Consider the following 15426-nt stretch of genomic DNA (forward strand, 5'->3'; position numbering starts at 1 on the left):
GGAAATCTCGATTAATCGTTTATAGCAAGGGCCAAAAATCAATATAAATCATCGCCCTGCTACGACCTCAAATCTTGTCCATTGCATCTTTCCATTCAAAAACTGATATCTACTCGAGATTACCAATCCAATCCCTCTCTCAATGCAGGTTTGTATGCAAAGATTGGCGCAAATACTGGTATAGTTTTATTAGTGATCGTCTTTTTTAGAAATTGTACCATTCTAGAAATAATCAGGAAGATCCTCTTGTACTTTGCTGCACCGATAAAGAATATAGCTCTACTTGACCGACCATGAAACCTCTTTGAAGTCCCTTAATACTTGCCTACTCTTAGCCCCCAAAAAAATTCAAAATAGTCGGTTCTTCTAATGGTTTGATGTGTCTGTCTACTAATGATCGATCTTTCTATATCTGTAATCCCATTACAAGAGAGATCTTGGAGCTTCGAAAAACCCCTTTTCACCTTCCTAAAAACTATCATTACTGGCGTGGTCAATCTGGATTTGCCTTTGATGTTACTACCCGCACATTCAAGGTCGTTTATACTTTGGTGTGCGGCTATGATGGCTATATCTGTACTACGGTCTATATGTATACACTTGGGTCTGGGACTTGGAGAGCGGTTGAGTTTGTTCCGCTGCTCTTTGCTTTAGACCCAACTCTTCTCAGGTTCTCTTACATGGAGTACTACATTGGCTAACAGATAATGTTGACGATCCATACAAAGGATGTATTGGATCCATAAATATTGCAACTGAAAAGTTTGATACCATAAGGGCATCTCCAATGGGGGGTGTAAAATTACACCTCCACCTAGGCTCCACGTAGGTGCCATTAGGATTTTACACCTCTAATTGTATAGTATTGTATAGCTTATAAATATCCACACTCTATACTCTCCCGATGGAAGAGTGTAAAAAAATATATTTTAAACTTGGGCGCCACTCCAAGTGACGCCCCTCTTTAATTTAAAGCGACGCCACTGAGGAGTGGCGTCCGAAAGTTAAAAAATACTTTAGAATTAGAAAGGGACGTTATTCCAAGTGACGTCCGAAAATTATTTCACTCAGACGTCAGTTCGAGTATCGCCCGGGTTTTTTATTAACTAATAGCGAGAGGGAGAATTCCCCACCCTCTCTATTAGCTAATACACTATTACCTACGGTATAGCACCCCCATTGGAGAGAGTTTTTTTATATTTGGAGTGTAAAATTTCCACTCTATACGGTTTACACCCCCCATTGGAGATGCCCTAAGGCCGCCTCTTGTCAAAACCAATGAAAGAAAGTTAACGAAATATGCAATTCTGGGGACGCTAGGTGGTTATCTCACGCTGTTTTTTGATAGATTCGATGACCAATTCGCCATATGGGTTAGGAAAGATTATAGGAGGGCGAACTTTTGGACGCAACAACACTTTATTAAGACGGAAACACTTGGGCCATTGCGGAGCGTGCCTTTGAAAATGTTTAGAATGATGAAGAATGGAAGTGTTTTACTTCAAGGTGGTGATGTTCTAGGTTACTATGATTTGGAAAAGAAAGAATTTCAACCTATGCAAGGATTTGAAGGCTTGAAGCTGTTGCTCACAGGGGGCAGCCTTGCTTCACCTGCAAGGATTGCTCGGGATTGCTGGTGCAGAAATTCATTACACGGAAGAAAATGTTTAACACTTAAGTTAGGACTTCATTTTTGAGTTATATTGCAATTTTCTTTTAGAATTATTAGCCTTCAATTTCAAGTCCTGCTATACAGGTTTCCTACTAAACTATTTATCTAGCGGAATAAAGTCTCTAATTCCAACATGTTTACATGCTTGAGATTTTGGGAACTACAAACCATGTCCACAGATCTGCACCATTCCTGTTATATGGCTTCACAAATTACAAATCCTACAGGAATGCTGAAGAAGTAGAAACGTAAGCAGCCAAAAGTGGTAGTAAAGCTAGTTGCACAGTTCGAAGGAACAAAATTTGCTTTTGAGGGAGTGCGTGGAGGTCATTACGGCTTTTAATGAACCAAGATGTAACTGGGCACTGGAAGTCTGGAAGCAATTAAAAACTCCATTAAGTCACTTCTTTCAGTATTTAGCCGGTGCCGACTAGCAAAATCGGTAAAACTTTTGGGTGATGATATCAAAAGTTTGGGGCTCGAACCCTGCCAGCATCAAAGAGTTACTGATCTCATTTAAAATAGGCTTACCAATAAAATTAAAAAAAAAAAAGTTTCAATAATTTTAGTCCTTTTAGATGCGAGTAGAGACTTTAATGGGGGCGCTACTTTGGCTGGCTGGGCGAACCATCAGCTAGGGAGAGATGATCTTTCAAAGTGTATGCTTGAAGTGGACTTGTTGCCTATTTCAGTATAATTTATAGAGTTAACTATTATGAAAAATGACTAAAAAGGGTATCGAACTTTACAAGTTTTGACAATATGGGAATTAAAATTTTTTTCACCAAATCAAACCAAACTTTTTAATTTTTGCGATGTGGGGACATGTATAACATGACATCTAAATTGCTCACACGATGTTTCACACTTCGAATTAAAATCTATGGTCATGAGGTTATACTTTGATAAGAAAGTGTATAACAATGTATGTAATTTGTGAATTATGAAACACCCTATGAGAAATTTAGACTACATGTGTAATTAGTCCCCACATTGCAAAACTTAAAAAGTTTGGTCCCCAATTTGACCGAAAAAAAAAATTTAGTCCCCATATTGTTAAAACTTGTAAAATTAGTCCCATATTGTTAAAACTTGGGAAATTAAGGTCTTTCCCCAAATAAAAAACCAAATTTGATTTTTTTTTTTTTGTATCATGAGGAGACCCTAATTTCCCATCTAGTAGGGTGAAAATCCTAATTAGCTCATCTAGTGGGGTGTAATACTAGTTAACTAAGCTCATCTAGTTTATAGTTAACCTAATTTATATACAATATCGCGGCCGGCCCCGAAGTTAATATACAAGGCCCCCAAAAATAGTATTTGTAGAAAAGGCCTATTTGGCAAATCACAAGCCCAAACCAATCAAAAGCCCAAAAATTGGAAATTTCCCAAATCACAATAAACAACGGAAATATCCCCCTCATATTCTCTTTCTTCATTAATTATTTTCGTAAAAAATAGGAAATAAGATATGTAATAAATGATCAAGATCCAAAAAAGAAAAACATATCTCTTCTCAACAACTAGATATCTCTCTCAACGACTAGATACCTTATTAATTATTTGGCTAAATTAGTCAATTACTCAAATACAAAAAAAAAGAGAAAAAATAAAATAATAAAACCCCTCATTCACCATTTCACCTTCCTCTAGTCTAGCATCCTCTCATTTTCAAAATTCTTTCTTTACAATTGTGGATTTGTATTAGTTTTCACTTTGATTATTCACCTAACTTTTGATTCTTCTTCAAGTAAGTTAGAGATTAAAATCAATTTTCCCTTTCTTAAATATTATTTTAATAACTCAATTTAATTCCAAAGTAATCTAATTTAGTGTTGTATATATATTTTAATTGCAGACATTACAAATTGTCATGTGAATTGTGAAGTGTGCAAATTCATCAAGGGCTTCAAGGCCATACCACTATCTTTCAATCTTTCATCTCCATTTAAGCATTAAACATATCGGGTTCTATTGTTCTAACTCAATTTCTTGTTAATTTTTTTTTTTTTTTTAAATGCTTCCTAGAAAGTGTCAATCTGACATGAAAACGTAAAAGAGACAAAGATTTTTAGAACTAACTCAATCTCAGAAAGGAGCCCTTGATAAATTTATTCTTAAAGAACCACAAGGTTTAGGAACAAATTCAGATGAAAATGAAAATGTTGATGATCTAGATAACAATGGAAACGAAAATGTTAGTGATCCTGACCCTATTGAAAATGATAACAATGAGGATGCTGGTGTTATGGGCCATACTGAAAATGACCAAGTCAGTAATTTTGGCAACGAACAACCAAGTCAATCCATTCCCTTAGACATTTATGACCCAAGAACTTGGGACAATCTTGACACATTATCTAGAGATTTATTAGTAAAAAGGGGTCCTATAAGGGACCTATTAGTCCGAAAAGGACCTAAAGATAGTTGTTATAGACGTTCCTCTTCAACATTTTATACTCGACATTTACCGAATGGATTTACAGAGGATAGAAAATGGTTAGTATATTACAAGGCAATGGATAAAGTGTTTTGTTTTTGTTGCAAGTTCTTTAAAAAAGGTTTTCAAAAAGGTTTGTTGGTAAATGAAGGGTATAATGATTGGGGGCATCTTAGTACTAGGCTTCATCAATAAACAAGGAAACATTAACATGATCAAACATGTTTAATGTTTAATTTGGAAAAGAAGAAAAACTATTGATAAATATGTTCAACACCAAATTAACAAAGAGAAAGAACATTGGAAGGCATTTAGAATAATATCCGGTGTGAAATATCTTGGTAAATATAACTTGGCAATCTTTCAATGAGAAATTATATGAAAAAACAATGGAAATTTTTTAGGCATAATTGAAATGATCTGGGGGGATCTAATAATGCAAGAACATGTTCGACGATAGATAATAATGAAACTTCATTATCATTATCTTGGTAATAAAATACAAAATGAATTGATAAGTATGTTAGCTTTTGAAATTAAAAAATGCAATTATTCAAAAAGTTAAAGAAGCAAAATATTTTTCTTACTGATGCTTGATTGCATTTTTTAACCAAAACAAATGACTTTGATATTGAGATGTGTGGATGTTTCGAATTGTCCAAAGAAGAGTAGATGAAAATTTTGTCAATTTATGATAGTGAATGATACATCCATGCAACTTTTTCTAGAATTGCAAAATGTGCTTAAAATTCTTAATCTTAATATTGATGATGTGTTGATGATCAAGGATATGATAATAATATGAAAGTGAAACACCAAAGTTAAAAATCCCTACTAGATATTAACTCTAGAATTTTATACTTTGGGTTGTCATAGTCTTAATTTAACACTTTGTGATATGGCAAATTGTTGTGGATAAGCAAATAGATTTTGAAAAATTTTTGGGGTTGATTACATATTTTTAAAAAAGATATTGGTTTCACAAGCCATGAAACAATCTAAAGATATTGCTTTTGGAAGAGAATCTGAAAGAAAGTCAACATCGGCAAATTTGGAAAGTCGAGAGATTTTTAAAGAGATTAGATATCAAGCTCAATGAAATAAGAGAGACTTTTGAAATCAATATTTCATTATGATTCTAAAATAAAGAGTGAAGCTAGTTCTTAGCTAAAATGGAATTGGAAATTTTGAAGCATGTTAGGCATGATTATTTGGTTTGAGATATTGTCTACCGTTAATAAATTAGCAAAACCTTACAATCATTTCAAATAGATATGGCTATTGATAAAATAAAATGGTTGATTACATATTTTAAAAATGTATATGGAGAACTAAAGTCTCAAAAGCCATGATAATGATAAAAATAAAGCTACAAATGGAAATTGATCAAATGTTTTGTTTGTTTTGCAAATTGCATAGAAAATAGAATTTTGATGAGAATGCCAATGAGGAGTTTGCAATCAGCGGAAAATTTAGAAATTATTGATTTTATTGTAGATCAAGCTATTAGTTCATTAGAAAAAAGGTTTGAGCAACTAAAAGCATATGAATATATTTTTGGTTTTGTTTAATTTTGTAGTTCAATTCACTAGATTAATCGAGATGATTCTGATGAAAATTCATTGTTTTGATGCCTTTGAAACTATTCTAAAACATGAAAATTTATTTTGATGGAAAACTTATATGGAGAATTAAGAGTCTTAAAAGAGGTGTTACCAAAAGATAAAAATAAAGCTATTGATATGGATTTCTTGAAAAACACTTGTTTTCCTAATGCATGCATAGCTTTAGAATTTTGTTGGATGGCTGAGAAATCAATATGAAAAAAAAAAATAAAATTATTGAAATCATATCTTAAATCAATGTCCAAGAAAGACTAAATGGGCTGGTATCTATTGAAAATGAATTTTTAAAGAAAATTAACTTTGAAAGCTTCATTGATAGATTTTTTACCAAAAATGCTAGAAGAAAATATTTCATTATCCTTTGGTTGATGGAAGAGTATTGGAAGAGGGCCAGTATGTTTTGCTTGCAGCTTTTGAAATTGAAAACTCGAGGGACGCCCCGACAATATGCTAATGGAAAAAAAAAAAAAGACAATAGCGGCAAAGGTTCTACTAGACCACCATCAAGATCACATCAAACTAATGGCAAACCTAAAATCGAACTAGGAACCAAGGCCAAAATTTGTCCAAAACAACTCCCCCTGTTCTAGCGACTCACTAGATTGGGACAATCTTTGGCGGCCGATCTTGAGATTGAATTAATCCCAGGATTTTATAACTAAGAAGACCCAAACATTAGATCATCCGGTGTTCATGCAGGGGCTGTGCCATGTACTTTGTTTTTATTGAATTGTTCTTGCTTTTTATAGTTCCAAATTTGGCTACTTTTAAGGAAAATCAAAATCACTTTACAAATAAAAGAACAATGGGATTTTATCATCATGTCTTTGCCAGCCGCTTTTATAAAGCTATGTTCCTCAGTCTAACTCATGTTGTAGTTTAGTCTAACTCATGCATGTTGTAGTTTAGTCTAACTCATGCATGTTTAGTCAGGATTACCAAAAAAAAAGAGTTTAGTTTAGTCAGATTTCGATCAATAATCTTGAAAATAAACCCAAGTAAACTTAACATACTTAATAATAAGACATAATGACCTAAAAATACAACGTACTTTGCAGCTTTTTATATTAAATACAATGTATTATTTTTCTTGCCTAAAAATACAATATATTTTCAATTTTTTACAATTGATACCATCTGTTAACTAGACCTAAACGAAATACGATTTGGCCGTTTAAAAAAGGCCACGTGACTTGCACGCACCATGTTTTCTCATTTGTTTACAATGAGCACGCAACTAAGCACCAAACTTTTGCCACGTTACCCCTCAATTCTTCCCATTCTTTTGACTAACCTAAATATCTTTTGAATTTGCTTGTCTAAATCTCGATCCGAAGCTTCCGATCTTTCTAAATCTCGATCATACTCTCACGCTACCTTGAATATATTCTCAATGTTATAAATCCAATATTCTGAAAATTGATGAAACTGTGAAAGAGTTGGCTGCCATTGTGCACATCATTTTAAAAAATTTCTGATATACATTATTTTTGATGTGAGTCACCCTAAATCTACTTGGTGAACCACCTCACCATAACATATAGCAGTTGTTAGGTGTCTTTTTTCAAAATAATTTCTCTGCCTTATGTTTTAAATTGACTTGAGTACTTGTCTTTTCTTACTCGTTGATCTTTCTTGATGTCAAATGAAGTCAAGTTTTCAATTGTCTTTGTGACGTCACTGATATATGAGCATGGTTTCCAATTTTTTGCAGCGTTGAACTTTCAGCTAGTATTCACCTCCTGTTTTGTAACTTATGATAAACAACTTATATCTTATCCCAGTCTCATGTTTCAGAGAACAACGATGGAGACGGTGAACATATTCGGAAGAAGAGGTGAAGCATGTAGAATTTGTTTGGTTGAACTTTCTGAAGGCGGTGACACCTTTAAGATGGAATGCAGTTGTAAAAGGAGAGCTTGCATCACAAAAGAATGTCTTTGTTAAATGGTTCAAAGATCAAGGGGTAACAAGAACTGTGAAAAGATATTTAGGTTAGTCAAAAGAATGGGAAGAATTGAGGGGCAACGTGGCAAAGGTTTGGTGCTTAGTTGAAACTTCATTGTAAACAAATGAGAAAAACGTGGTCATTGTTTTCAAATTTAAATGGCCAAATATGAAAACCTTGGTATCAATTGTAAAAAATTGAAAATATCTTGTATTTTTAGGCAAGAAAAATAATACATTGTTTTAAATGTATTTTAGCCATTATGTCTAATAATAACTAATTAATCATACTTAGATAGAACCATATATAACCGTAGAATGATATATAATCAATCATCAAAAACAACCAATCGACTATGGCGCTAGGGGGGCCTGTGCATAAATATCCTGTATTTTTTCCAAAAAAAATGACTACTATGAATATTAAAGAAAATTTAAACCCTCAAAGCTAAAAATAAAACCCCAAAAAAAGCTATGTATTTCTAATTTAATGTATTTTGAGAAACAACACTTTTTTTCCTTGTTTGGAAAACAAAAAAGATGAAAGAGAAAAAAAAGTAATAACATTTTCAAAATCATGTATGTTTATTGGTATGTTTTCTAAACCTGGAATCTCTTATTTTTTTAGTTATAATTCAATTGAATTCAATCCATCGACATTTCTTGAGTCCATTACAATTTTAATTTGTTGCATAAAATTGTAGTAAATTTACCACTTAAAACATTGATTTGAATTTCGGGATTAAATGAAACCTAAAAGAAAACAATTAAAATAAATGCTAAAGTGACTACAAAAAAATGTAATTTGGTGTCTAAACATGTACATTTTAAAACAATGGTGGGATCATAAACCATGTTGGCTAAACAAGCTAGTTTGAAAATCCAAATTTTGCTTACCCCACTATAGATTTTTGAAAAGCTTATATTCCCAATCTAGAATTTGTAAACGCTTTGTAAGTCTAAATGACTATTAATATTAATACCCTTTAGCCAAAAAAAAAAAAACTCTATAATATTTTTATTTATGTTTTTTTTTTTTTCCCAATGCCTTTTGGACTATTTTCCTTACAGTTCTAAAGAATTCATTGTTTTTTCATTTGTGGAATTTTAAAAGTGATTTCCATAAAATATATTTTGTAAAAGCATATATTTGTAGGCATCTTCTTAAGTTCCTAATTTTCTAAAGCTAAATATCCATGTAATTTTTTTTTTCTCCTATTATTAAGCAATCTAGTTTTGTAGTTCCAAAATTTACATATTTTTGTGATGGGATTCAATTTGTTTTTTTTTCTTTTTTTTAAAAAAATAATCAAAAAAAATTCGACAAATTTTATCTTTTTAGTTTTTATATAAAAAAAAACATGATCACACCAAGTCCAAACAGGAATATGCAAGTTATGAAAAGATAATATAGTATGCAATGGATTTTATCATTTTCATACACAACCACCAGATGAGATCTTCAATAGTCTTACATTAAACATCTCCTGCACTAATGTTTCCTCATCACATTCTTCTTGTTTACCAAAAACAATTGTTTAAGAAAAAAAAATGACTCTTCCTTCCATTTTTTATTGTCCTCTAGAACAAATACATTAAAATATTGTCCACAGTTCTCCAAATAACTTCCAACATCTTCAACTTTGGAATTTCTCAATTCTCCTTTTCAAATCAGCATTCTCCTTTTTAGCAAAGTTATTTCAAGTTCCAATTCAAAACCTGCAATCAAATTTTCTTGCCATTCAAATCGATCAATTTCTTATTATTAAAGGAAACATTTATGAATAGTGAAAACACTGCATTTGGGCCCATGGGATGGTTATTATCTGATTTGCTCCACAACATGTGATGCCTACTTAGTTATGTTCTCCATATCTTCTGATTCAAATATGTTTATCTTGATTGTGTATGGGGCTTGTCTTTTTCTAAACCAAATTCTTCCCATTTATGTGACCCAAAAAATAAAAAGCATTTTTTTAAATTTTTTTGTCAAAAAGTCTAAACAATAAATATCAACAAAATTATGCATTTATTTCAATTACAAAACTAAAGTGCGTTGACTACTAAAAATTTAATATTGACTGACAAAGTTAACTACTTAAGCACTTAAGCCATTAATTGATACTACTATGTCCATATATATCTACATAATCTAGTCCACAAGTCTACAACAATTCAACAAATTGTTAACTTTCTATAACACTATAAGTCTATATAACCATACTATCATGTGGATAAAACTATAAAAGATTAACATTGAAAGTAAAAAATTACCTTGTTTTGTTATATATTTGTTTTTTTGTGTTTTTTTAAGTGAAAATTTTATTGATTCCGATAATGAGTTTTACAAATAATTTTGACAAAACGTTGTCTATATATATTTAGTAATCTAATCCACAAGTCTACAACAATTGTAAATTGTTAACTTCCTATATATACTATAAGTCTATATAACCATACTTCATTAAGTTCCTACTATAAAAAGAACATTGAAAGTAAAAACTATTTATTTTGTTTTGTTTTTTTAAGTGTAAATTTTTATTGATAATGATAACGAAGTTTTATAAGTAATTAGGACAAGCAAAATTTACGTCACAAGTCCTTTATAAAATTGATTTTGTTTTTGTTTTTGTTTTTTTTTTTTTTTAAAAAGAATTGAGAAAAGAAATTTAGGGAAGCAAAAATGTTATGAGTGATTATAATTATTTGGGCCTTTGGCTATTTGTTTTATTTTAACCCAACAAACCTTCAAAGTGTCTCTCTTTAATTGTTTTAGACTCAAAATAAATGATAAATGATAATTTTCTAAGGGTAAAAAGAGAATTTCCAAAATTGTTGGTTTATTGGAATGTTTTTCAACAACATACTATTTTTTATTATTATATGACTCATTTAGTTGTGAAAACCAAAACAGGAATAAGTTTGTTAAAAAAATTGGGGGTGCAAATTCTAAGTTTGCAAATTTTTCAAATGGAAACATATATAACCAGTGGAGCTTTTCTAATCTCAATCCATTGCCCCACCACTTTTAATATAAACCTCATTGCCCCACTAATACAATTTCTTCCTCAAAAATTTTTTTACCTTAATATGAAAATTTGAGTTTTGGTTAATGTTTCTAAAAGCAAACTAAATAAAACCTAAACAAGATTTTAAACCAAAAACTATGTGTTTAATAAAAAAAAATTTTGATAAACCTTCCAATTAATATTGTCCTCTTGTACAAATCACATTAAGATTATTTATTAAAAATTCTAAATAACATCATTCCAAAATAAATCCAACATGGTTGAACCATTTTAACAAAAATTAATTCCCCAAATTTTCTTTTCAAAACATTAAATCTTCTCCAAATCAAAAAAGCTCCTTTTTTAATGAACCTCCCAATTTCCAACCCGTTCCATGAAGTGTCTAAACTTATTCCAAAAATACTTATTGTTAAGTCAAGAATCAAATTGATAAATTTATCATGAACAAACCATTAATCAACTAATAAATTTAATTTACCATTAAAATTGTATGTCCAAATTTTTTTTTAAAAACTAAAACATTTTTGAAAACATTAATAGGAAACCTGCTTGATTTATTCCTAAAAAAATTTATAAGTCAATCCAATTTTTGTTATTCAAATATGTTTATCTTCTTTTGTGTAAAAAACAACAATTCTAAAAGGAAAGGTTTATTTTATTATGTGTTGTTTTTTTTTCTTTTTGGACTATTTTTAATTAAACAAAAAAAAGTCAACATTTAAATAAATTTTTTTTAAAAAAATTTGTAAATTTTGCAAATTTTGGACAATTTTTTTGAACAAAATTTCTAAAATTTCAAAATGTCTAATTGTTTTTTTTTTTTTCTCTATTTTTGCATTTATTTACATTTTGTCCACAAGTATTTGTACAAAAATTTTGTACTAAAAATTTTTATAATGTTTCCAAAGCATATATCTTTTAACTTTTATTTGTAGGCACTTAAAAGTTAAGGCTCACCCCATTTTCTTAAGCTAAATAAAATAAAAATTTTTTTTTATCTATATAACCCAAGTAAACATGTGGAAAAATAATTCAAAAAATTTTGCATATGAATATGTATATGGATTTTATATTTTGTTTAAATTTCATTTTGGATTTCTAATAAAATTATCCATGATTGAATAATCGGTTTTGGTTTTCTTATTTTAGTTACCTTGTTTTTTACAAAACAAATTTTAGGTTCTTGAAACCCAATTTCCTAATGGGTCCAAAATTTTTAAGACCCTATAACATAAATATTCACATTTTTATCCAAAGTTTTTGTAATTAACCCATGCACACAAAGTAATTTACTTGTATGTCAATTTCTATATATTTTTGTTTTTTATGTTTGAGAATCCATTAACCACTTTTTAAGAGGAAAACTTTGCATCTAATTTTACAAAATTAAACATTTTTTTAAGTTCCTCATTGTTTTACTTTCCATGTTTACCCAAATTTGGTTTCAATTCCTTTAAGAAATGCATTGATATTTATTTTATTTGGATTGTTCTCTAAAAATTAAAATTAGGTATTGCTTTCAAGTTCAAATATTTAAAATTCCAAATTATTTTGTTTTTGGTTTTTTAAATTATTTTTTTTGGTTTTTAATTGATTTTCTCAATTTCAAGTTTTTTTATTAAATTTTTTTTGAGGATTAGCTAATGTAATTACATTCACTATTTCTCAATTTCTCGTTAAATTCATTTGATTAAAGAAATTTTATAAACTCAAATATAAAAAAAAAAAAATTAAATTTGATTTTTTTTTTTTTTTTGTTTGGGCTTAGTTAAACAATAAATATCATTTGTTTAAATTTATTTTAATTAATTTTTTCATTTTAATACTACTAAAAATTTAAACATTCATTGTTATATTAACTGATTAAAAAAGTATTAATTTTTTTGGCTTACTAATTAAATGCATATCTACATATTATATCCAAAAACCCCATTTAATTCAATTAAAATTGTTAAGTTTGACTAACACTATAAAACAATTGTTTTAGACAAAAAAACTATAAATTAATTTGTTATTTTCTAATACCATTGTTTTGTTATAAATAATTTGATTTGGTTTTTTATGGATGCAGAGTATTGGGACTAAAGTTTTTTCACAAAAAATATCATTTTTTGTATCCCATACTATCATGGAATTTTATTATTAACAAAGTTCAAAAAATTATATAGTTTTTTTGTTATATATTTAGTTTTTATATTTTTAAGTGAAAATGAATTGATAATTATAAAAATTTGATTGAATAAAAACTATCAAATTCTTATTTTTTGATATAATTTGTTTTGACAATTGAATTATAAAAGTGGAGTCTAAAACAATTAACAAATTGTTTAACACAAATAATACTATAAGTTTGATTTTGGGATAACCATTTGCATTTTGGGAAAACTATAATGTTTCTGACAAAACTAAATCTTATTTTGAAATATAAACCAATAAATTTTTTATTGGTAGTGAAAACAAAAAAGGTTTGGTTAAAATTAAGTTTGGTTGTTACCTCACCAAATCTTAGTTTATAACAAATTTTTCCTAGATAGTAAACAAAATTTTTACTTGTAAATTGACAGTAAAAAAAAAACGCTATTTCATGGAATTGTTTCATTATTAAAAATTCATTTTGATTTTATAATACCATTTGTTTAATATTGAATTTTAACAAAATGTCTTATTCATCAAAAATTAATTGTGTAATTATTCAAAAAAATGATTAAATAAACAAGGTTCAAATTAGTTAGTCCCAAGTGGAGCTTTCATGGTTTATTAGGTTTTTAAACTTAATTCCAAGTTTTTCATACTACCTCTTAATTTATAAAAATAATATAGTTGTCTAAACCAGGAAGTGAAAAAAGGTTTGTTAAAAAATTGGGGTTAAAAAAATTGAAGCTTATTTTTGTTTATGGAATAGAAAACCTCCCTTGATCTAAAACCAAAATTATTAATTTAACAAACTTTTAGTTCAAACTTAACCAACATACTACTATTGGTTCTAAAATAATTTAAATTCATTTTGAAATCATAATAGTTAAGCCAATTATTGAAATCCTATAAAAAATTTTTTCATTCATTAAATAAACTATATTAAAAAAAATTCTAAACAAAACAAACCTATTGGTAAGAACCAATCTCCTCCTAAGGTTGTAACCCCTAAGATTTTAATTTTATATCCTTGTTTAAGAACAACCATTGGACGAGATTGAAACTATTATTATTCTCCTTTTTGCTTTCTTTGCAGGCTTGTTTGTGCTTAATAGTAAATAAACTACTCTAGAAAACACCTAATAGCAAACATGAGAGCAACTCTAAATCTGGATCCATTCCAAAAAAATATACTTGCATAAACGTCTTAGTGCAGCTCAATCTTTATCTGATATCCACAAATTTCATTACTCTCCAACCTCTACCGGTTCCAACTTCAATTTAGGTGAACCTCCTCCAAGGTAATCTAAACTCCGAAGAACAAAGTGAAGAGTTGACCTTAATCCAAAATATACTTTCTCAATTGGTAACTTAGAAATCCAATAAGATCTCACTAATATTGATAGAAAGCTAACTACTAAATTTAATTTAACTATTCTCAAATTTCTTAGGGAAGATAAAGAGCCACCTAAGTGATTTTATAAAACAAAGAACAACTATTTAAGTATAGTTTGATTAGAACAAAAGGAGATAGAGAGAACCGGTATGATATCTTTGTCTCCATTAATCTCTCCAACTCAACAATTTAAGGACCAATTTTGGAAAACTTGGGATAACCCTAGAATCAATCGGAGAAGAGAAAGATATCATGCCTAACCATATGGTATGTCTTTCTTAAATCCAAATTCAACCATCTATTTATGATCAAAGAGACATTTTGAAGGTTGATAAAAATCTCCGTCAGACCACCTCAATTTTTCTTTTTCTAAGAAAAGGAGTTTTGAGGGACTCGTGGGGTTTAGAATCTTATTTGTGCATAAAACAAAGTATAAGAGAAAGATCTCCTTATTTATTTCTCTCCTTATTTTTTCATCCACTATTTTTTGCCTTTCCCTTTTGAGTTAATAACATAGTTTTTTTAAAATTAAACAAAACTCTTTGAAACCCTCACATGTTTTCAAAAGTCATACCTTTTAACATAAAACAACTGTTTTGAACTATTGCACATTTTTTCTGAGGTCCATACCTTTTTTATTAATTTTTTATGTTTAACTCTTGGTTTTGCATTTGTTATTTGAAGGTCCTCTAAACCCAATTTCATCTTAAAAAGTTTTTCTCACTTTTGAGGACACGTGGAAGAGAAACCCATTTCATCTTAAGTGAGGTAACTCAGGAGACAAATTACTCATTCATATCTCAATGGATTTGTGCAAAGCAAATCCATTTTTCTAACATGAGCCATATCCTCCTCTACTCCCAAAGCCCTCAAGACATAAGAAGGTTCCAGACTAGCACTAGTACAAGCACTCCCACTTGACACGGCAACCTCCTTCAACCCCATAAGCAAGCTTTCCCCCTCAACATAAGCAAACGAAATGTTCAAGTTACCTGCATACCTAACCTCCTCTCAGTGCTTCCATTCACCACAACACCATCAATCTTACTTCTAATACCATTCAACAACCTTTCATGCAAACCCTTTATCCTTTTCTCATCGTATTCCTAAACAAATCAAGATCCAATATACCATCTTTCCCAACAGGTAAATAGCTAACATCAAACCCTTCTTGTTGTAAATGC

Source organism: Coptis chinensis, chromosome 2 (assembly GCF_015680905.1).
Source record: "Coptis chinensis isolate HL-2020 chromosome 2, ASM1568090v1, whole genome shotgun sequence".
NCBI classification, from domain to species: domain Eukaryota; kingdom Viridiplantae; phylum Streptophyta; class Magnoliopsida; order Ranunculales; family Ranunculaceae; genus Coptis; species Coptis chinensis.